The sequence below is a fragment of the Moschus berezovskii genome, chromosome 5 (assembly GCF_049115385.1).
Source record: "Moschus berezovskii isolate FMDL1 chromosome 5, NW_MosBer_1.0, whole genome shotgun sequence".
NCBI classification, from domain to species: domain Eukaryota; kingdom Metazoa; phylum Chordata; class Mammalia; order Artiodactyla; family Moschidae; genus Moschus; species Moschus berezovskii.
The window spans coordinates 51,247,374-51,271,214 of NC_142464.1; the positions used below are offsets into that span (position 1 = coordinate 51,247,374).

Consider the following 23,841-nt stretch of genomic DNA (forward strand, 5'->3'; position numbering starts at 1 on the left):
TGATGGATGCACATGTAAATTCAAACTGCATGTCTTTTATGACTTGCATGCTGTTTCTCCAGCTTTTTTTTATACAGCATCCTCCTGCTTGCAATGAAAGAAGCATATTGGATTTTATATGGTTATAAAATCCCACATAAGACAAACTATACAAAAGGCTTTCTATGTAGCTTGGGACTTCACAATGCTTATTTTCCCCCTGCCACTGCCACACCTTCTACCTCCTCATACGATTTCCTTCTTTTCTTCTCTGGTCTTGAGACCTCCTATTCAAAACACTGTGGAGCCTTCTACTTTTTTTCTGTCCATTTACTGATTGCTTTTATGAGTCAATGCCCGGGAGTTATTCTTTCACTATGAAGGAGCACACTGATGAAGGTTTGTAATGACAACATCTGTTTGTCCCAAACAGATGTTAGAATAATCCCTTGGTATACACTTAGCATGCTGGTCAGTACAAATCAACATTTATCTTGAGAGTAAGGATCCTCTGGTGTTCTGGGGGCTAAGATTGATATTGGATCATTTAAATTATAAACTACTCTGGATGATAAACATCATTTGGGGGTAAAAATTTATAAAAACACTACAGTACTAAACCCCATCCACTGAAGAACTCAACTTAGTTATCTGTATAGTACTATAAATTATTTAGTATATAAAGCTACTGCTCACAGTGTGAAATTTATTCTAAAATAATATGCATAAGTTCTGCATTGCCTTGAGACTTGTTTGTTTACACAGTAAGCCCAGATAAACATTCCACTACATTACATGCCATCCTTATTAACAGTAGTCAAATATTCCAAAAGGCTTTTTTGAGTTTAAGTTAATCCATCGTTAATCATGACCTTCAAATGAAAACTTGGCTTCAGTATTATTTTCAAAAGAAAACTCCAATATCAGCCATGCTTAGCCAGTGCCAGAATGCTTACAACATCATCAGCAAGTTGCACATGTACCCTTACAAGCAGTCAAAGGGTTATAATTTAGAAGTCAGGCAGGGAATGTACTATTATGTGAATGTAATTCAAGATGCCCAGGCAATATGAAGCCCATGTCATCCTAAACTTTACACTCAGGAAAAACAACTTTCAGAAGGAAGTGAAGCTTGAGCAGAAACCTACGTGCAAGAAAGGCACCAGTCATACAAATATCTGGGGAAGAGAACAAGAGGCATAAGAAACAGCAAGTATGAAATAATGAATGTGGGAATGTGCATGAAAATAAGAAGAAGGTCAATGTTGTTGGAGCAGAGTCAGCTGGGGAGAAGATGGAAGAAAATGAGGTCAGGAAAGTAGCCCAAGGCGAGATCACAGCCTTATAGACCATTAAAAGCCATTTGAATTTTATTCTAAATGTGAGAAGCCCAAAAAACTAAAGCCAAAGGAATGAGGAGCAATTATCAAAATAATGCAATAATTATGTTTCAATGTAATTAGTACAAGCTCTTTAAAAAATAGGAACCTAGAGAAGGAAATGCCTAAAGTTTCTTAGGATGCCAAAAAGAGTAAAATTGTTTTTTGATTTGGAAGCACTTGGCTGAGAAGGGAGAAAAGGCAATTCAGATGGAAGCAACATTTCTTTGTAGAGAGAGCAATATGCATAAAAGTGGAGGAGGGGAAATATGATATATTGAAAAATAGTTTATTTGGTTGGTGTATGGAAGGAAATGGCAGGAGATGAGGTTAGCATTAGATCTTCAAGGTCTTTGCATGTCACCCAAAGGAACTTGGACTTTAACCAGTGGGCTAGGAAGCCACTGAAATATTTTAAGCCAGGAAGTGATGCAACATGATCACAGTTTTATTTTGGAATAACAAATCTGTCAGTAGTGTGAAGAATTAATTGAAGTCCAGAGGAGTGTCTGAGGTCAACACTACCAGCTGGGTAACTTGAAATAATCCATATCAGTAAGAAGAGATGAACTAGGGTTGTGACAGTAAAGAGAAATATACTGGAGATTATGGTAGAGGCTCACAGTTATTTGGATGAATGGACAAACTGACAGTCATCAAGGATAACTTCTTGGCTTGTGGTTTGAGGAATTTGGTCAATGGTGATATCATTACCCTGGAGAAACAAGTGTGATACTAAAACATCATCTCAGATTTAATTTAAAAAATGCAATTTGTCAAATAGAAGAGGTCCCCAATGGACAAAAGACCTAAAGAAGGTAAGAGGATACAGATACATGAACATAGGTGTGACTGTTAGCTTTGGCAAAGAATGAAGGGCAACTTATCTATAAAGGAGAAAAAGATATAATAGTTGATGAGAACATGGATAAATTATGAGATGGAAGGAAAAACAAGCCAAGAGAGTTCACTCAACATTACCCTCTCTCCTCCGCTTTCTCTCAATCTCCGTTAAAGGTAGATATAGATAGATAAATAGACATAGATAAGTAATGTAACTTTATATGTGTAACAACTTAATGTGTATGTATACGTCCATACACACACTAATCGTGAGAAAGGCTTCATGCAAGATACTAATATGTAAAGCTGAGTAAAGTGAAAGTCACTTAGTCATGTTGGACTCTTTGTGACCCCATGGATTATACAGTCTCTGGAATTCTCTAGACCAGAATACTGGAGTGGGTAGCCTTTCCCTTCTCCAGGAGAATCTTCCAAACCAAGGGATTGAACCCAGGTCACCCGCATTGCAGGTGGATTCTTTACCAGCCGAGCCACAAGGGAAGCCCTTCTATATAAGCTGAAGCAGACGTAAAAGGATGAGTAGACTTTACTTAGGTCAAGAACATCAGAAACAATGCTGAAATTTCAATATTGGGTGACAAAAGTATAGCGTCAACATTTGAAGCTGAGGAAAAAATTGGGGCACTATTTTGGGCACTAGCTTGTTGGTAGGAGACAGAACAATGATTAATTTCATTCCCAAAATGTTGAATTTAAGGTGATGGTAAGAAGCCAAAGGGTATATGCTCATTCTAATTGAAATTACATGACTGGAGCACAAATGGGTGGTCTGAGCAAAATGGATAAATCGGCAAAAAAGATATGTCTGCAAAAGTTAGTGGTTAATGCAGTCAAGTTACATTGGTAGCAAAAAGTGAAAATGGTAAAGGAGAAACCCTTGGACAATGCTTTCTGTAGTCAGCAAAGAGAAAGAATCAAAGAGGGAGCTGTGCTTGTCTGTAGTCTCCAGGATCTCACCCCTCTAAAGCCTCTTATACTGGTTCTGAACTGGCTAATTACTTGAGAAGGGGAAACCTCTCCTAAAAGGCAGGTGTTTTACCCCTAAATAATTCTCTAATAAGAACTGATGAAAATGGATGGACAATGCCTGCTTACAGAGAATATGATCAGAACATCACTAGAAAGATCTGTGCAGGACAATTAAAATATGAAGTAAAAATAGAAATTTTGCATAGGTTAGACGAAAAACAAAGACATCTTAGATAACTCCTGGAGACTGAGACCACCGACATTTGCAAGTTGCTGAATTTTGAAAGAAAAACAAGACAGGAAATTGACACTTAATGGGAGAAAACACACTATGTACACATATATGTCTACCCCATCATAGATAAATTGGCAGGGTTAACAGTAATTTTTTGTTCAAAGTTTTCTCCAATCAGAGTATAAGGACTGTGCATTCTAGAAAAAGAACTAACCAGCATTCAGAGATGCCAACATGCTGACATCCAATTTTCTTTATCTCTCTCTCCTACCCCAATGCTACCAAGTCTCTGCTAGTCTCTGACAATACAGATCTAGGTTCTTGGAATGTGATTTTGCCTGGGATAACTACCCTTGAGGAAGAGGATTGCCTCATTCCCCAATGTGATGGTTGTGGGGCTAGTGCTGTGAAAACTCACGTGTCCCATTAATTCTCTGTAATCTTTAAAGGTTAGAAACATCAGAGCCTTGGAAATAAGTTAACACATCTGACACTCTGAAGAAACTACACAGATCTTTTTGAAAGACAGTCCAGGTTACAGCTGCTTCTGAAACCTCCATGCCACCAGGTTGAAAATATCTCTGACTGAAAACCATGCAGAATATGAAACTGTGGAAAACAAAACTCTTTGAACTTTAAACACACAAAGAAAAAGAATTAGATTTTTTCTTTCACTTTTAACTTACAAAGTGCTGCTATATTTGTAGCTTTATTTCTTTTCAAAATTGTTATTGTAATGAGGTGGGGCTTACACTCAAATTGAGATAATTCTGGTCATGCTATAATTCTATTACACATTTTACTATTGGAATATCTTACTGGTGTTATTTAATTGATTGATGAATTTATGATATGCTGCATTGAATGATGTGACTGGCCAAAATAGAGAAACAGAACAAGAAGTGAATTTTCAACTCTGGCTAAAGACTGATCTTAAAAAAAGAAAAAGACTGATATTAAAGTTAATTATGTGTGTATGTGTGTGTGTGCTCAGTAGCTCAATCACGTCTGACTCTTTGCAACCTTATGGACTATAGCCCATCTGGCTCCTCTGTCCATGAAATTTTCCAGGCAAGAATACTGGAGTGGGTTGTCCACTCCAGGGGATCTTTCCAACCCAGGGATTGAAACTGTGTCTCTTGCATCTCCTGCATTGGCAGGCAGATTCTTTACCACTAAGCTACCTGGGAAGTCTCAAAGTTTGATTATATAACATATAATTCTTACCAGTTATATACATTTATGCGGAGTCTCAACACACACAGTTGGCCCAAGGACAAACACAAAAGAGTTCCAGTTGCCATTGAAACAGCAACTTCATGGGTGCAAGAACAGAGTAATGCTGATAGAGGCCAAATTGCTCCTTTGCAGCCACCAGTCAGTCACATCTTTAATTGACAGAAGGCTTAAGAGTTAAACTCAGTGGGTAAAAAAAACAAAAAGATGGGGAATTTTAGAGAAGGGCCTATCCTGTCCATCCTTTCACTCCTGGTTTCTATAAAAGGAGATGTGGTGAGCGGATTAATGTCCCCTTTTTCCCAAAGGTATCTATCTATAAACTAATCTTCAGAACCTAAGTATGCTACATTACAGAACAAAAAGGGACTTTTCAGATGTAATTCAGTTTAGGATCTGAGAGAGAAAGACCACTCCGAATTATTACAGTGAGCCCAACATAACCACAAGAGCCCTTGACTCAAAGAGGGGTGCAGAAAAGTCAGTGTCAGAGTCAGAAAATAAGATGTGATGGAGAAGCAGAGGTTGGGGTGAGGCAATTGTTGGCTGGGGGCTACAACTTAAGGGATGCAATTAGCTACTTAGAAGAGGAAAAAGAAGAAAAAAGAGAGCTTCCAGAAGGAATATAGCCCTGCTGACACCTTTATTTTAGTCCAATGACATTCATTTTAGACCTGTTACCTCCAAATATGTAAGCTAAATTAATGTTGTTCAAGCTACTAAGTCTGTGGTGCTTTGGCATATTATATTAGCAAGAGGAAAGGAATACAGAAGGTTTTACCTATATCTGTGGACTATTTTTAGCATTGCTCATACTTCCTGGAAGGAGAAATCCCTCCCTAGATTTGTATATTTAGGAAGTTAAAACAGAAATGTTAGGCTTAGCTCCTCTGTTTCTCTTCTAGCAAGTGTGCCTTCACAGGTTCCTCTTTGGTATTCCAGGCGTGCATCTTATCTGGGTACTTGGGTGGCCTGTCCTTATCCATGATGGACTGTGATATCTGGAGCTCAGTGAACAGAACTGTTTGCTCTCACACTTAGTCTTTATCAATAATTAAAGTACTATCTCGATATCTTCCTGGCATTTCTTTCTGGTTTTTAATTTTTAAAATCTGGGTGAGGAAGTGGGCTATGATTCACTGGGTCTTGAACTCCCAATAAATATAAAAAAGTCAGTGGCAAAACATATACAACATTGTGGGAAATGTTGAGACTAGTAAGGAAGACTAAAAAAGTCTGTTGGATTTGGTAATGAGGTTACTATAACACAATACAAACTTATCACCTTCAACCTGAAAAACAGCATTGCAATTAAAAAATGCTAGAAGCACTTACATTGATGTCAGAAGACATGAGTATCACCTTAGGCTACTATTACATAGCATTATTCTCGAGATTGTAGCCAACTCTATTAAAGAACAAAAATAAATTAGAAGTATAGAAATTACAAAATGTGAAAATCTATAAAAACTGAAACTATTACAATTTGCTGATCATATGATTAAGTACCTAAAAAAAGGAAAAAATTAAAATGATTAAGAACAATTGGTATTTTGAAATTTTAGATTTTATATATTTGCAAGCATATCTTGTGTAATATATATATCATTTCATTCCAACAATTATACTATTTTTCTCTTAATTGCATTGCCTAGGAGCTTAGTACAATGTTGAATAATGATGATCAAAATTTTTTTGTCGTATTCCTAACTTAAACAGCCAGTAAGTATGATATTGTTATGTTATTTTAGGAGTACTCTTCATGAGGTAAAGGAAGTTTACTTCTATGTAACTGTGTTTAATGGATTGTATACACTTCTGGATGTGATTTATTACCTGTGTAAGCAGATTATTGAAGCTATAAGTATGACTGGTCTCTGTACATATTTCCATTAACTGTTCTTGCCTGATTTTGATATTATGAGTTACACCAATTCATAAAATGTTTTCCTTCTTCCCTAGTCAATGAAATATTTTATTTAAAAAGAGGATTATTTTTTACTTAATATTTTAAGTAAAAAGAGCCTATGATCATATCTGAACTTAGAGATTGGGGTAGTAACATTTCTATTACAAGTCAATTTCATTGTTATGCTTTCCATATTTTAAATTACTTATTCATATTTTTATTTCTTTGTATTTCTGATTTAGACTTTGGACATATTCTTCAATAATTCATTCAATCACATTTTATTTCTTTAAATTTCTCTTGAACAGTATCACACTAGAATTGATGTAGAATATTGAGATTTTAAATTTTCAATGAACATATTTCCATTTCTATAATTTTATGTATACCTATTCACAATTCACTTGTGCTCTAATATATTATTTTTTCTTTAGACATATTTTTGTTTTATTTCCTTGAGGATCTTACATTACTTATATTTAAGGTATTTTAAGAGAGCTTTTTATTTTCATTTTTAGAAGTCATTTTAATTCTGATTTTTTTTTTCTAGTTTCAAACAAAATCCTTCAAAAACTTTTGAATTTCCAACCTTATCTAATATTACACCCTTATAACTACCCTTCTGTCTCCACTTAGCCTTCCCTTTATACCAGGTCCCTAGGTTCATTTACTCATATTCCTGTAGCTCCAGTCAAACATTTGGTGTTGTGTCCAAGTCTTTGAAACTCTGTTCCATGGTGCTGCCCAGTTACGGAGACAGTGAGAAGCTTGATCGAGGTCTTGGTTTTTGGACTGTTTGCTTCTGTTCCAAACATGGTGCTTGTAGCTAAGACTCACAATCCCACTAAATTTTTTATTTCAATTCTTCAGCGAGGATGCAAACTACAGGTAAACAGTTTTAGGCAGTGTGACTTGCTCTATTCTCTAAAACAAATGGAAGTCCACCTTTCTGCCATTTCAGCATTCTCTGATACCTTGAGGCCAGCACATCCAAAGCATTAGTCTTTTCTCACTATAGACCTTTGCTGCAGGGGTATTTATTTTTTAAGGATGGCTATGTATTTTTATAATGTATATTACAAATAATTAATTAATTAAGGAAAATTTGAAAATGTAAGCATATTTTTGACTTCAAATATTTTTTCAGAAAAGATATGTTTAATTTTTGTAGTTAATTCACATTTTTTTGCCTTTTATTCCAAATTGCATCATTATTTCTCCCTTTACTGTTATAATTGACACATCAAAATTAGTCTTTATAAAGATAAGTACTGTTGTGGTTGTATACTTTACATATGAATGTGCCTGTGTTTTCCTTCTTTTACTTTCAACTACTCAGAACTGTTGAATTTAGGCATGTCTCTTTAAATCATTATATGATTACATTTTGTTTTATTATTCAATCTGAAAATTCTTATATTTCACAGCAGTATTGATATATTTATATTTTATGTAATATAGATATATTTGGTTTAAATCTGCCATTTTAATATTTATATATATAAATGTATGAAGTATATAAAAGAATGATGATATTTATGAATGAAAGATTATATTTTATAAATTCATAAATTTTATTGTATATTATGTAAAATAATTTTATATTATATATGTATTTAAACATTTATATATAGACACTATATAGATACAAAAATATACATGTATACATATATCTTTATAATCTTTCTATTATTTAGTGTTATTTTATTGAAATCATAGCACAAATCCTTATGTTAATACAGTCTAATATAAATTAGTACTTTTACCACTTCCAGAATAATGCAAATGCTTTAAAATATTTTAACTCCACTTCTCCCCTTCTTGATCTATAGGCAGACACTGTCATTCTATGTATAAAATCCAACAATATTTATTTTATTGTCTTAAATAGTCAAAGTCCATTTGTATCTAGAAATACTTATACTCATTTTATTTGTTTTTGTTTATTCTGGGATAATTTTCTTTCTGATTGACTTTCAGTATTTCCTTTCCTGGATGATGAAGGCTGCCAATTCTTTGGCTTGTTTCTGAAAATATCTTATTTTTTAAAAAAATATCAAACACTGAATATTGAATTTTAGATCTGCAGCTATTTTCTTTTTCCTCTGGCTTCTTTTAAGACTTTTTGTTTGGTTTTCAACAATTTTACTGTAATATACCTGAGTGTTTTTCTTGTAAGTATGAGTGTGTGTATGTGTGGTTTTTGTTTTTTCACATTCGTCCTGTTTGAGGGTTTTAATTCTTCTATCATTTATATGTAATATCTTTTGTAAGATTCTTGGCCCTTTGTCATCAAATATGCTTCTTCTTTAATCTCTTTCTCATTTCCTTTTGATATTCCAAATACATGTATGTTAGGTTTTTCATTTTCCTCTTTTATTTTCTCTATCTTTTATACATTTATCTCTTCCGAGTTCAATTTGTATATTTTCTTCAACAGACCTTCCAGTTTATTAATTTTCTCATCAGCTGTCATTTCTCAAAACATCTACTAAGTTCATCTTTTAATTATTCTATTTTCAGTCCTATAATTTTTATTTTATTTTCAATTATATCTGTATTTTTCTAAAGTAGATCTCTATCTTGTTATATATTTACTTGAACTTAGAAATTATAGATATATTTAAGTCTCTGCTAATAATTTCAATTTGTGCATCTCACATGGATCTACTTCCAGTTCTCATTTTATTCTTTTCAGTTTTCAGTGAATTATTGCTTTTCAATATAATATATTATATTTTTTTGGAAAAGGAAATGGCAACCCACTCAGTATTCTTGTCTGGAAAAATCCATGGACAGAGGAGCCTGGCAGGCTACAGTCCAAGGGGTTGTAAAGAGTTGGACATGACTGAGCCACTATTACTCATTACTCACTCATATTTAGTTATCACCATTGCATAAAAATTGCAGTAAAAATGATTTTGGGACTAAATTATATTTTTCCTAATAGGATTTACATTTTCTTCTTCCTAGCAGTATATTGGGTTTCCCAGGAGGCGCTAATGGTAAAGAACCCAAGAGACACGGGTTTGATCCCTGGGTGGTGAAGATCCCCTGAAGGAGGAAATGTCACCCTACTCCAGCATTCTTGCCTGGGAAATCACACGGACAGAAGAGCCTGGAGGACTACAGTCCATGGGATCCCAAGAGTTGGACACAACTAAGCATCTGAGCACAGCTGCTATATTAGGTGTAAATCACCTTAACTCAATTAGTAATTGAAGTGATTAGAAATCTGGCTTTAGTCTTGATGATTATTCTGTTTCTGTTTCACATTATTTCTAGGATTTAGACAGTCTTCTCGGCCTTTGACCATCAAATGGCTTTCAGAATTGGTGATAAATCAAGGACGAAAATGCTCCCAAATCTTTATTCACCTTTCTGAACTTTCCTTATTTAAAAATTTTTGATCCTGAAAATTCTCACTGCCTTGATAAGCTTGCTAGTAATTTCAAAGTCATTTTTTACATAAATAATTCACACCGTTTTATTGTTTATCAATAAGAGAGTTGGTTCAGAACAATATTCCCTCATTTTTTGAAAGAAAATGCTTAAAACTTTTGTGTGGAGTCTCATTTTATCTTCAAATTCATAAAATATTTTTACTATTTGCAAATAATATCTATACATACCTATGTTTGTGTGTTTGTATAACTGCAACCCTATGGACTATAGCCTGCCAGGCTCCTCTGTCCATGGGATTATCCAGGCAAGAATACTGGAGTTGGTTGCCATTTCCTCCTCCAGGGGTACTTTCTGACCCAAGCATCAAACCCAAATCTCTTGCATTGCAGGCAGATTCTTTACCACTGAGCCACCAGGGAAACCCATATGTAGGTATATGTACATATGTAGGTATACGTTTATATATATATACATATGCTCTTTATATAGTAGCATTAATGACTAGAAAGATGCTGCCATTTAATCCTGTGGCTTCCCCTCCTCACAAACACACCAATACATATCTCCAGGAACCAAAATATCCCATTTCCTGAAGTCAGTAAATTAAGTGAAGAGTTAAGTGAGCAATGAGTGTGTTTATCTCAAAGTGTTGCATACCAGTTTTATAGTTTGAAGTTGAGTACTACAGAAATGATAATGGATTAGATTAAATTATCCTTTGTAAATATTACCTTTCCATGTCTTTTGTTAAGCTCATCAACTCAGTTGTCTACTTCTGCCTAATTATTCACATCTTAGGACTGACTCAGGGAGGAGAGAAGATCCGGAATTCACAGAGGCTGGAAGAGAGAATCAGAATATAAATAAAAATTGCATTCAATTAAACTATATGCTATGATAAATGACATTAGAGAGTTGTAGACTCTTGCAAGATATAATCTACTTCATTTGACATAATTTATGAAATTAATTTAGCACTAGATGTTGGCACATGAATAACAGTGTCATTTATTGCATGCTTAGAAGTTCCCTTTGAAAATGAAAGGGAAAACTGGGCAAAACAAATGATCTAACATGGTATTTTCCAAAATGTAGGTCAGGTGTTTCCAAAGTATGGAATTAAATAATATTAAATCACAGAATAAAGAGTTATTCCATTTGGAATTTTTTTCCAATACTGATTATCTCAAGAAAAAATCTTGGTTTAATTTTTGTCATCTGAATCTAACTGCCATCCCTCCTCTTAACAAAGAAAGTGCAGACTTCCAGCTCTGAGCATTTGGCAGGCTGAAGTATCTAGCTAGAGATTAATGGCATTGACCTTTCCTGTTTTGTTTTTATTGCATTTGTCTGTTATGTTACATTTTATTTATCACAAGCAGTACAAGTTTTCCTTTGGTGGCCGTGTTGTTGTTATTTTTTTCTTTTCACTTTTAAAGATAGTATGTTAGGTAAAAAGGGAATGGATAGAATATTAACAGATTGAACTATATAAAATTATCAGTATTCAACCATTGTGAGACATGAAAATGTCAATATTATGTCATTCAAACTAATATAATATTATAGATATTATAATACTATAATGTTATAAACCTGTTATACTATAGGTAAGAAACAATTTGTGTCAATGTTATGGGAATGTCTGAAATCTGGGAATACCGCTATCATAATGAGTTCTAGCAATGGACAAGAAGAGCTTCTTTTGACCTCTTCTTCATGCGTTCAAATCATTTTTTAACAAGAAGAGTAATGCTCACTTTGATTCTAGCCTTGGAGCCAGCAATGACTCATATAATTTCATTCTCTAATCTATCATATTAATTCAGCAGATATTAAAAAGAACTAGCCAAGTTAGAGGTTGAACTTTGTACCATGGGCCATGAGCCCAAACACGACTTCAATAGATAATTGGCTGGCATATCCAAAACTTTGAGATTATTGAGTGAATGTTACCTTATAATACAAAAGGCATAATAACCTAATTAAAACCACCATGTAAACTGTGCAAAGACCAGAGAAAAAATAAATTTGTTACCAAAGTTTATCATCATCAATTATCAAACTTCCACAAGCAAAAGCCTATTTCTATTATAATTCATCTGCTTAGTCTTATTGTTAGATGAGTTATGTCAAGAAGTTGTAGAACTTGATTCAACAACCAAAAAGCCTGGCACAGAATACAAATGGAAATAATTCAGAGCTATCAATATATTATCTCTGAAAGTGAGAATTCAGTGCTAAAATTCAAAAAGTGATGAGATTAAAAATAAAATTATAAATGCATTCCAAAAACATGAGAAAATGAAAATGGAAGAGAACTCGAGAAGTTTCTTAGAAGGGAAATAATTAACTCCTCTATCACTAGACCATCTTTTCTTGTCCATAGAATTCACCCTGCCCTTTCACCCATGGCCATGAAAATTGATGCAGTGTTACCTATACATTTTAAATGTAAAATAAAGGAAGAAAATAAATAACCAAGGCCACAGTTTCCAAACCAACAGGAAAGAGAAAATGGAACATCATAAAACTATACAAGCAAAGAGAAAAATCAATAAAATTCAGTGCAGCACATCTTCTTGCTTACTTCTGAGCACACAAAGTCTGCTCATCTGGAATGCTCCAGGGGTATGGTATGCGTTATGAATCTTTCAAGTCGTCAGAAATATGATCTATCATTAGAAGCACTGAAAAATACCAGTTGGCTTCACTAATTCTGTTCTTTGCTTTCTTCCAAACTTGGATATTGACCACCCTGGGGGCTTTGGATCCATCTTAGAGTCAACAGCACTCAAGAGAAAAGGTAGACTAAGAACAGTGTTCTTCACAAAAATTGTTTGGTCTCATTCTCTCAATCCTGATTCAATCTTCCTGATGGTAAAAGAGTTTATCATCTCTTTTACTCCTCTTGTAGGTAGATCAGTGCCATTTTTATACCCGGATATTAAGGTACCACCACCTCACTCCATCCCTGGTGATTGAATATTTTCATGATCTTAAAATTACTCAGAAGAGTGATTCTCAGGATTAATTTTCCATCAGCTTCATCCAGAAAGCTTTTTTTAAAATTAATGTAAATTTCTGGGGAAGATGGCGGAGGAATAAGACAGGGCGGCCACTTTCCCCCCTACAAAATCAACAAAACATTTGAACGCTGAGTAAATCCCACAAAAAATCTTCTGAGTACCGGCAGAGGACATCAGGCACTCAGAAAAGCAGCCCATAGTCGTCGAAAGGAGGTAGGAAATAGATAAAAAGAGAGACAAAAGAGGGAGGGACGGAGCTCCCTCCCGGGAAGGGAGGCTTAAAAAAAAAAAAAAAAAAAAAGAGAGAGAAGTTTCCAAACACCTGGAAACACTGGCGAGTGGATCCTCAGAGGGCCGCATAACTGGGAGACAAAAGACATAAATAATTAAAACTCACAGACTAAGTGCCCAGAGGAAACTCTCAGCGGAGAAGCGGCGCAGACTCCCGCGCCCCTCACTAGCAGGCGGGAGCTGGGCAGGGAGGCGCCGGCAGCAGCGCTCAGAGGGAGAGCCAGCGGCGGCGGCGCTTAGAGGGAGAGCAGGCGCCCGCGCTTGGAGGGAGAGCCGGCGCCCGCGCGTAGAGGGAGAGCCGGCGCCCGCGCTTGGAGGGAGAGCCGGCGCCCGCGCGTAGAGGGAGAGCCGGCGCCCGCGCTTGGAGGGAGAGCCGGCGCCCGCGCTTGGAGGGAGAACCGGGCTTGGGCGCCCCAGCCCCCGCCAACGCGGGCGGGGAGGGCAGCCAGCGCCGGGGCGGGGGCAGCCGCGGCCCCAGAGAGGCTTCCCGTACCAAGCTGCAGGCAAGCTTCCTTGCTGGCCAGGACTTCTTGGGTTCCGGCCGGTCGATATCCACCTGAGAAACTGCACCGGTTGTACTCCCAGAAAACCGAGCGGCGGGGACCGGGAAGGCGATAAGTCGCAGCGACTGCGCTCGCCAAACGCCTGGTCACCTGAGCTGCTAGGACCGGGGAAGGCACAAAACGCAGGCCCAGCCAAGTCTGCCTTTGTCGAGTACCCGAGGACCTGAACCTGAGCCAATCAGACCTGGGAAGTGCATGCAACCCAGCGCCAGCCGCGGACAGCTTGCAGCAGAGCAAACTAAAGCCTAAGCAGCATAAACAGGGAAAGCACACAGGCCTCGAGCGGGAGCATTCCCAGTGTAGCCGAGACACCGCGAGCACTCCCCACAGACACCAGGGGTATTTGTTAGTTGTTCCTCCCTCCCTACAGCAGGACTGAATAGGAGAGCCTGGGGAAAAAAAAAAAAAAAGTGTCCACCACCGCATCCTGGAGTCAGGACGGTAATTAGACACTGAGGAGACCAGAAAACAGAAGAGGGAGAAGCCTTGAGCCTCCTGCAAGAATAAGACTGAAAACCAGAGGCAGAGGCTTAAGGCCAAATCCTGAGAACACCAGAGATCTCCGGTTCCAGAGAACATTAATTGATAGGTACTCATCAAAGGCCTCCATACATACACTGAAACCAGGCACCACCCAAGGGTCAACAAGTTTCAGTGAAAGACATACTACGCAAGCTATCCAGCAACACAGGAGAATAGCACTGAACTTCAATATACAGGCTGCCCAAAGCCACCCCAAACCCACGGACATCTCAAACTCATTATTGGACACTTCCTTGAACTCCAGAGAGAAGAAATCCAGTTCCACCCACCAGAACATCTACTCAAGCTTCCCTAACCAGGGAACCTTGGCAAGTCACCCATCCAACCCCACACATAACGAGGCAACTACATAATAAACAGAACTCCACAGACTGTCAGAAGACAGAAAGGCCACCCGAACACAGCAATATAAGCAAGATGAAGAGGCAGAGAAATACCCAACAAGTAAAGGAACAGGATAAATGCCCACCAACACAAACAAAAGAGGAAGATATAGGGAACCTACCCGATAAAGAATTTCGAATTTTAATTGTGAAAATGATTCAAAATCTGGAAAGCAAAATGGAGTTACAGATAAATAAACTGGAGAAAAGGATGGAGAAGATGGAAGAAATGTTCAATAAAGAATTAGAGGAAATAAAAAAGAGTCAATATACAATGAATAATACAATAGACGAGATCAAAAACACTCTCGAGGGCACAAACAGTAGAATAACGGAGGCAGAAGACAGGATAAGCGAGCTAGAAGATAGAATTGTAGAAATAAATGAAACAGAGACGGAAAAAGAAAAACGAATTAAAAGAAATGAGCACAATATTAGAGACATATGGGACAATATTAAACGCCCCAACATTCGAATCATAGGAGTCCCAGAAGAAGAAGACAAAAAGAAAGACCATGAGAGAATACTCGAGGAGATAATAGTTGAAAATTTCCCTAAAATGGGGAAGGAAATAATCACCCAAGTCCAAGAAACACAGAGAGTCCCTAACAGGATAAACCCAAGGCGAAATACCCCAAGGCACATATTAATCAAATTAACAAAGATCAAACACAAAGAAAAAATATTACAAGCAGCAAGGGAAAAACAACAAATAACACACAAGGGGATCCCCATAAGGATAACAGCTGATCTTTCAGCAGAAACTCTTCAGGCCAGGAGGGAATGGCAAGACATATTTAAAGTGATGAAAGAAAATAACCTACAGCCCAGATTACTATACCCAGCAAGGATCTCATTCAAATGTGAAGGAGAAATCAAAAGCTTTACAGACAAGCAAAAGCTGAGAGAATTCAGCATCACCAAACCAGCTCTCCAACAAATACTAAAGGAGCTTCTCTAGACTGGAAACACAGAAAGGGTATATAAACTTGAACCCAAACAATAATGAAAATGGCAACAGGATCATACTTATCAATAATCACCTTAAACGTAAATGGGTTGAATGCCCCAACCAAAAGACAAAGGCTGGTTGAATGGATACAAAAACAAGACCCCCTTATATGTTGTCTACAAGAGACCCACCTCAAATCGAGGGACACATACAGACTGAAAGTGAAGGGCTGGAAAAAGATATTCCATGCAAATAGAGACCAAAAGAAAGCAGGAGTAGCAATACTCATATCAGATAAAATTGATTTTAAAACAAAGGCTGTGAAAAGAGACAAAGAAGGAAACTACATAATGATCAAAGGATCAATCCAAGATGAAGATATAACAATTCTAAATATTTATGCACCCAACATTGGAGCACCGCAATATGTAAAACAATTACTAACAATTATGAAAGGGGAAATTAACAATAACACAATAATAGTGGGAGACTTTAATACCCCACTTACATCTATGGATAGATCAACTAAACAGAAAATTAACAAAGAAACACAAACTTTAAATGATACAATAGACCAGTTAGACCTAATAGATATCTATAGGACATTTCACCCCAAAACAATGAACTTCACCTTTTTCTCAAGCGCACACGGAACCTTTTCCAGGATAGATCACATCCTGGGCCATAAATCCAGCCTTGGTAAATTCAAAAAAATTGAAATCATTCCAAGCATCTTTTCTGACCACAATGCAGTAAGACTAGATCTCAATTACGGGAGAAAAACTATTAAAAATGCCAACATATGGAGGCTGAACAACACGCTGCTGAATAATGAACAAATCATAGAAGAAATCAAAAGAGAAATCAAAATATGCATAGAAATGAATGAAAATGAAAACACAACAACCCAAAACCTCTGGGACACTGTAAAAACAGTGCTAAGGGGGAAGTTCATAGCAATACAGGCACACCTCAAGAAACAAGAAAAAAGTCAACTAAATAACCTAACTCTACATCTAAAGAAACTAGAAAAGGAAGAAATGGAGAACCCCAGGGTTAGCAGAAGGAAAGAAATCATAAAAATTAGGGCAGAGATAAATGCAAAAGAAACAAAAGAGACCATAGCAAAAATCAACAAAGCCAAAAGCTGGTTCTTTGAGAAGGTAAATAAAATTGACAAACCACTAGCCAGACTTATCAAGAAAGAAAGGGAGAAGAACCAAATCAATAAAATTAGAAATGAAAAGGGAGAAATCACAACTGACAACACAGAAATACAAAGGATTATTAGAGAATACTATCAGCAATTATATGGCAATAAAATGAATAACTTGGAAGAAATGGACAAATTCCTAGAAAAGTACACCTTGCCAAAACTGAACCAGGAAGAAATAGAAAATCTGAACAGACCCATCACAAGCACGGAAATAGAGGAAGTAATCGGAAAGCTTCCAGCAAACAAAAGCCCAGGTTCAGACAGCTTCACAGCTGAATTCTACCAAAAATTTAGTGAAGAGCTAACACCTATTCTACTCAAACTCTTTCAGAAAATTGCTGAGGAAGGAAAACTTCCAAACGCATTCTATGAGGCCACTATCACCCTAATCCCAAAACCTGGTAAAGATCCCACAAAAAAAGAAAACTACAGGCCAATATCACTGATGAACATAGAAGCAAAAATCCTTAACAAAATTCTAGCAATCAGAATCCAACAACATATTAAAAAGATCATACATCATGACCAAGTGGGCTTTATCCCAGGAATGCAAGGATTCTTCAATATCCGCAAATCAATCAACGTAATACACCACATTAACAAACTGAAAAATAAAAATCATATGATTATCTCAATAGATGCAGAGAAAGCCTTTGACAAAATACAACATCCATTTATGATAAAAACCCTCCAGAAAGTGGGAATAGAAGGGACATATCTCAACATAATAAAAGCTATATACGACAAACCCATAGCAAACATTATCCTCAATGGTGAAAAACTGAAAGCATTTCCCCTAAAGTCAGGAACAAGACAAGGGTGCCCACTGTCACCACTACTATTCAACATAGTTCTGGAAGTTTTGGCTACAGCAATCAGAGCAGAAAAAGACATAAAAGGAATCCAAATTGGAAAAGAAGAAGTAAAACTTTTACTGTTCGCTGATGACATGATCCTCTACACAGAAAACTCTAAAGACTCTACCAGAAAACTACTAGAGCTAATCAATGAATACAGTAAAGTTGCAGGATATAAAATCAACACACAGAAATCCCTTGCATTCCTATACACTAATAATGAGAAAATAGAAAGAGACATTAAAGAAACTATTCCATTCACTGTTGCAATGAAAAGAATTAAATACTTAGGAATATATCTACCTAAGGAAACAAAAGACTTGTACATAGAAAACTACAAAACACTAGTGAAAGTAATCAAAGAGGACACTAATAGATGGAGAAATATACCGTGTTCGTGGATTGGAAGAATAAATATTGTGAAAATGAGTATACTACCCAAAGTAATTTATACATTCAATGCAATCCCTATCAAGCTACCAACGATATTTTTCACAGAATTAGAACAAATAATCTCACAGTTTGTATGGAAATACAAAAAACCTCGAATAGCCAAAGCAATCTTGAAGAAGAAAAATGGAACTGGAGGAATTAACCTGCCAGACTTCAGGCTCTACTACAAAGCCACAGTCATCAAGACAGTATGGTACTGGCATAAAGACAGAAATATAGATCAATGGAACAAAATAGAAAGCCCAGAGATAAACCCACGCACCTATGGACACCTCATCTTTGACAAAGGAGGCAAGAATATTAAATGGACAAAAGACAGTCTCTTTAACAAGTGGTGCTGGGAAAACTGGTCAGCCACTTGTAAAAGAATGAAATTAGAACACTTCCTAACACCATACACAAAAATAAACTCAAAATGGATTAGAGAGCTAAATGTAAGGCCAGATACTATAAAACTCCTAGAGGAGAACGTAAGCAAAACACTCTCTGACATAAATCACAGCAGGATCCTCCAAGACCCACCTCCCAGAATATTGGAAATAAAAGCAAAAATAAACAAATGGGACCTAATTAAAATCAAAAGCTTCTGCACAGCAAAAGAAACTCTAAGCAAGGTGAAAAGACAGCCTTCAGAATGGGAGAAAATAATAGCAAATGAAGCAACTGATAAAGGATTAATCTCCAAAATATACAAGCAGCTCCTGCAGCTCAATTCCAGAAAACTAAGTGACCCAATCAAAAAATGGGCCAAAGAACTAAACAGACATTTCTCCAAAGAAGACATTAAGATGGCTAACAAACACATGAAAAAATGCTCAACATCCCTCATAATCAGAGAAATGCAAATCAAAACCACAATGAGATACCATTTCACACCAGTCAGAATGGCTGCTATCCAAAAGTCTACATGCAATAAATGCTGGAGAGGGTGTGGAGAGAAAGGAACCCTCTTACACTGTTGGTGGGAATGCAAACTAGTACAGCCACTATGGAGAACAGTGTGGAGATTCCTTAAAAAACTGGAAATAGAACTGCCATATGATCCAGCAATTGCACTCCTGGGCATACACACCGAGGAAACCAGAATTGAAAGAGACACATGTACGCCAATGTTCATTGCAGCACTGTTTATAATAGCCAGGACATGGAAGCAACCTAGATGTCCATCTGCAGATGAATGGATAAGAAAGCTTTGGTACATATACACAATGGAGTATTTTTCAGCCATCAAGAAAAATGCATTTGAATCAGTTTTAATGAGGTGGATGAAATTGGAGCCAATTATACAGAGTGAAGTAAGCCAGAAAGAAAAACATCAATATAGTATACTGACGCATATATATGGAATTTAGAAAGATGGAAACCTGAAACCTGTGTACGAGACTGCAAAAGAGACATAGACATATAGAACAGTCTTTGGGACTCTGTGGGAGAGGGTGAAGGTGGGATGATTGGGGAGAATGGCATTGTAGCATGTATATTAGCATATGTGACCAGTCCAGGTTTGACGCATGATGCAGGATGCCTGGGGCTGGTGCACGGGAATGACATGGGGGGAGGATATGGGGAGGAGGGAGGTGGGAGGGGGGTTCGGGAGGGAGAGCACATGTACACCCGGGGCGGATTCATGTCAATGTATCGCAAAACCAACCAATATATTAATGAAAGGTAATTTGCCTCCAATAAAATAAATTAAAATTAAAAAAATAATAATAAAATTAATGTAAATTTCTAAGCACCATCTTCAGCCTGAAGGTGAATGTGAATTTTTATATGAATTTTATATGAATTTCTTGGAATTTATATGGATGAGTATTTTTTAAAAATAGGATATTCTGATATAACCAGGTGGTCTTAGTGGTAAAGAACCTGTCTGTCAATGCAGGAGACGTAAGAGACAGAGGTTTGATCCTTGGACCATAAAGATCTCCTGGAAGAGGGCATGGCAACCCACTCCGGTATTCTTGCCTGGAGAATCCCATGGACAGAGGAGCCTGGCTGATGACAGTCCATAGGGTTGCAAAGAGTCAGACATGACTGAAGCACCTTAGCACGCATGCACACATTATATAACCAGTCATAGAACGACATTTGAGCAACATTATATAAAGGTATTCATCTCTTCCCTTTGTCTTTATAGTAGGCAAGATTTAATAGCATTCTTCTCTACCTTTAGGTAAAAAGCTCCATAAAACCTTCCTCCATACCCCCCAAAATATGTGAAAATACCCCATGTTAGTCTTAACTTTATCAAATATATTCTTAGAATATCTGATTCATTTCCTTTGAATGTTTTTCTAAATCCTAATGTCATGTGTTAAGTTCCTTTATAAATATTGTGCTATATAAGTAATCCCTAGTAGTGAAGGCTGGCTAGCCCTTACTGGCATATTTCTCCTAGTCTAAATATATAGCAGGAAAACTAGAAACATATTTTTACTATTGAGTCTAATAGAAAAAAAAACCTGTTTTAAAATTCTTAGCCATTGAGCATTATGAAAAAAGGCAATATTCCAAATTTCCCAAGTGGCTCATTATAAGCATTTCCCCATGTTACTTAGAGGCATTATAGTGAATTCCAATACTATTCTTGTGTTTGGATCAAGACCCTAACAGAGTTTGTTGCAATGTTTTCTGCTGCCTTCAATTTTGTCTAGTAAAGATGCTTTAGTGGGATGCTCTGTTTTGTGGTCCAGGGGGAAGTTATCAAATCTTTCCATGGTTAAGTTTTTGATCAAACTTACTGCTTTCGTGGCCCCCTCCTATTTTATCCTACCTTAAGGATAGATCATGATGGATTCAAGGTTGCAAATCATGTTTTTACTATACCCCACATTATATCCTTGGCTAGGTAGAAAATGGTATGCACGACTCAGGTGTTCTGGACTCATCTCTGTTAGTAGTGACCTATATAGCAGTGTATGTTTAACTGTCAATAGATGGCGTTGGTAAAAGGACAAGTAGCTTTAAATTATTCCTTTAGATATATAGAATAATGTATCAAACACTCCTGAAATGGAACACTAGCAAATCAATAAAAAATTCTTTCATATCCCAAACCCTTTCCCTCCCATTAGAATAGCAGCAGAGGTAATCATAATCTATCTTGAATTATTGTATATAATTATCTTGTTTGCTTTTAGAGTTTTTAAACCTGTATTTCTATCTTTTAAATTATGTATATTCTTAGTTTTATACATTTAACATTTTATATAAACAGTTTCATAATATATATTCTCACAAGACTGGTTTCCATCCATCAGTATCATTGTATCAATAGAGTCCAAAATGTAAATATCCATTCCCCTGTTGATAAATATTTGGTTTGTGTCCAAATACTGCCACAAAAATTTTTATACACCTCTCTTGGTGGCCAAGTATTTATTATTTAAAAAGTTTTAGAATCTTAGAATATACTTATCTTCAAATTTACCAATTAATGCCAAGCTACTTCTGAAAAAGGTTGTATCAATATATAATCCAAACAGAAGGGGGTAAAAATCCCTGCTATTCTAAATCTCACCAATACTTATTTTCTAGGTTTATTTTTTCAGTTTGCTTGGTTAATATTTTATCTTTCCTGCACTATATCGGTGGCAATTAGACACATTTTATTGCAAATGAAGAGTCACAGAACTCAAAATAATAATACTTACAAATCTATATTTTTAGAGAGAAAAGTAATACACAATAGCAGGACAATTAAAATAAGGATATCCATCAAAGTCAAAGGCTGCTTAACAATAAGTCCTGTGAGGTAGAATGAATTCCAATTGTCCTCCCCCTGTAAGGATCATGACAAATGCCCTTTTCTTCTAAACCAGGAACAACAAACCTGTACATACCATACCCCGAAAAAGAGAGCCCAAGATAGAGTTTCACTTCAGTTCAGTTCAGTTGCTCAGTCATGTCTGACTCTTTGCGACCCTATGAACCGCCACATGCCAGGCCTCTCTGTCCATCACCAACTCCCGGAGTTTACCCAAACTCATGACTATTGAGTCGGTGATGCCATCCAGCCATCTCATCCTCTGTTGTCCCCTTCTCCTCCTGCCTTCAATCTTTCCCAACATCAGGGTGTTTTCAAATGAGTCAGCTCTTCGCCTCAAGTGGCCAAAATATTGGAGTTTCAGCTTCAACATCATTCCTTCCAATGAACACCCAGGACTGATCTCCTTTAGGATGGACTGGTTGGATCTCCTTGCAGTCCAAGGGACTCTCAAGAGTCTTCTCCAACACCACAGTTCAAAAACATCAATTCTTCTGCACTCAGCTTTCTTTATAGTCCAACTCTCACATCCAAACATGACCACTGGAAAAACCATAGCCTTGACTAGATGGTCCTTTGTTGACAAAGTAATGTCTCTGCTTTTTAATATGCTGTCTAGATAGAATTTCTGCCCAGTCTTATTATATTTTTTTGATCAGATAGGCACAGTTCCTGTACATAATAGTCCCTGTAATTTTCTGGTTGGAAGCCAAAAGTGATATATCACATAAGAGGAACTGAGTAATATGCTTTTAGTGTAAGGTCTTCATGTTTATCTAGGAGTTAGTCTCTTTGTTGTTTGCTGTAGTTGTAAGGTGTTGGAATGTAAGATTTTCTCTAATGTCTTTGTCCCTTATGATGTTACTGGGTTTACCCAGAAACTCCTTCTTAGATGTAATCTGAGGAATCCAACTTTGCATTGTATTCTTCAGTCACTCAGTTGTGTCAGACTCTTTGTGACCCCATGGATTGCAGCATGCCAGACTTCCCTCACCATCTCCCAGATCTTGCTCAAACTCATGTCCACTGAGTCCGTGATGCCACCCAAATCTCATTCTCTGACACCCCTTTCTCCTCCTGCCTTCAGCCTTTCCCAGAATCAGGGTCTTTTCCAGTGAGATGACTCTGCATCAGGCGGCCAAAGTATTAGAGCTACAGTTTCAGCATCAGTCCTTTCAATGAATATTCAGGACTGATTTCCTTTAGGATTAACTGGTTTGATCTCCTTGCAGTCCAAAGGACTCCAAAGAGTCTTCTCCAACACCACATTTCAAAAGCATCAATTCTTTGGTGCTCAGCCTTTTTTATGGTCCAACTCTCACATCCATACATGACCACTGGAAAAAGCATAGCTTTGACTAGATGGACCTCTGTTGGCAAAGTAATCTCTCTGCTTTTTAATACACTGTCTAGGTTTGTCATAGCTTTTCTTCCAAGGAGCAAGCCTCTTTTAATTTCATGGCTGCAGTCACCATCTGCAGTGATTTTGGAGCCCAAGAAAATAAAGTCTATCACTGTTTCCATGGTTTCTCCATTTACTTGCCATGAAGTGATGAGACTGGATGCCATAATCTTAGTTTTCTGAATGTTGAGTTTTAAGCCAGCTTTTCCACTCTCCTCTTTCACATTCATCAAGAGGCTCTTTAGTTCCTCTTCACCTTCTGCCATAAGGGTGGTGTCATCTGCATGTCTGAGGTTATTGATATTTCTCCCAGCAATCTTGATTCCAGCCTGTGCTTCATCTAGTTTGGCATTTCACATGATGTACCTTGCATATAAGTTTAATAAGCAGGGTGACAATATACAGTC

The 23,841-nt window shown here is 36.9% G+C and overlaps 1 long non-coding RNA gene across 1 annotated transcript in view; it reads left to right on the plus strand.

Annotated features, from left to right (window-relative positions):
• Positions 1-1,009: 1,009 nt before the first annotated feature.
• Positions 1,010-23,841, plus strand: part of LOC148777828 (uncharacterized) — a 99,823-nt gene continuing 76,991 nt past the window's right edge. The window contains exon 1 of the long non-coding RNA XR_016037434.1: positions 1,010-2,176. This is a non-coding gene — a long non-coding RNA (uncharacterized LOC148777828). The remainder of the gene's footprint in view (positions 2,177-23,841) is intronic.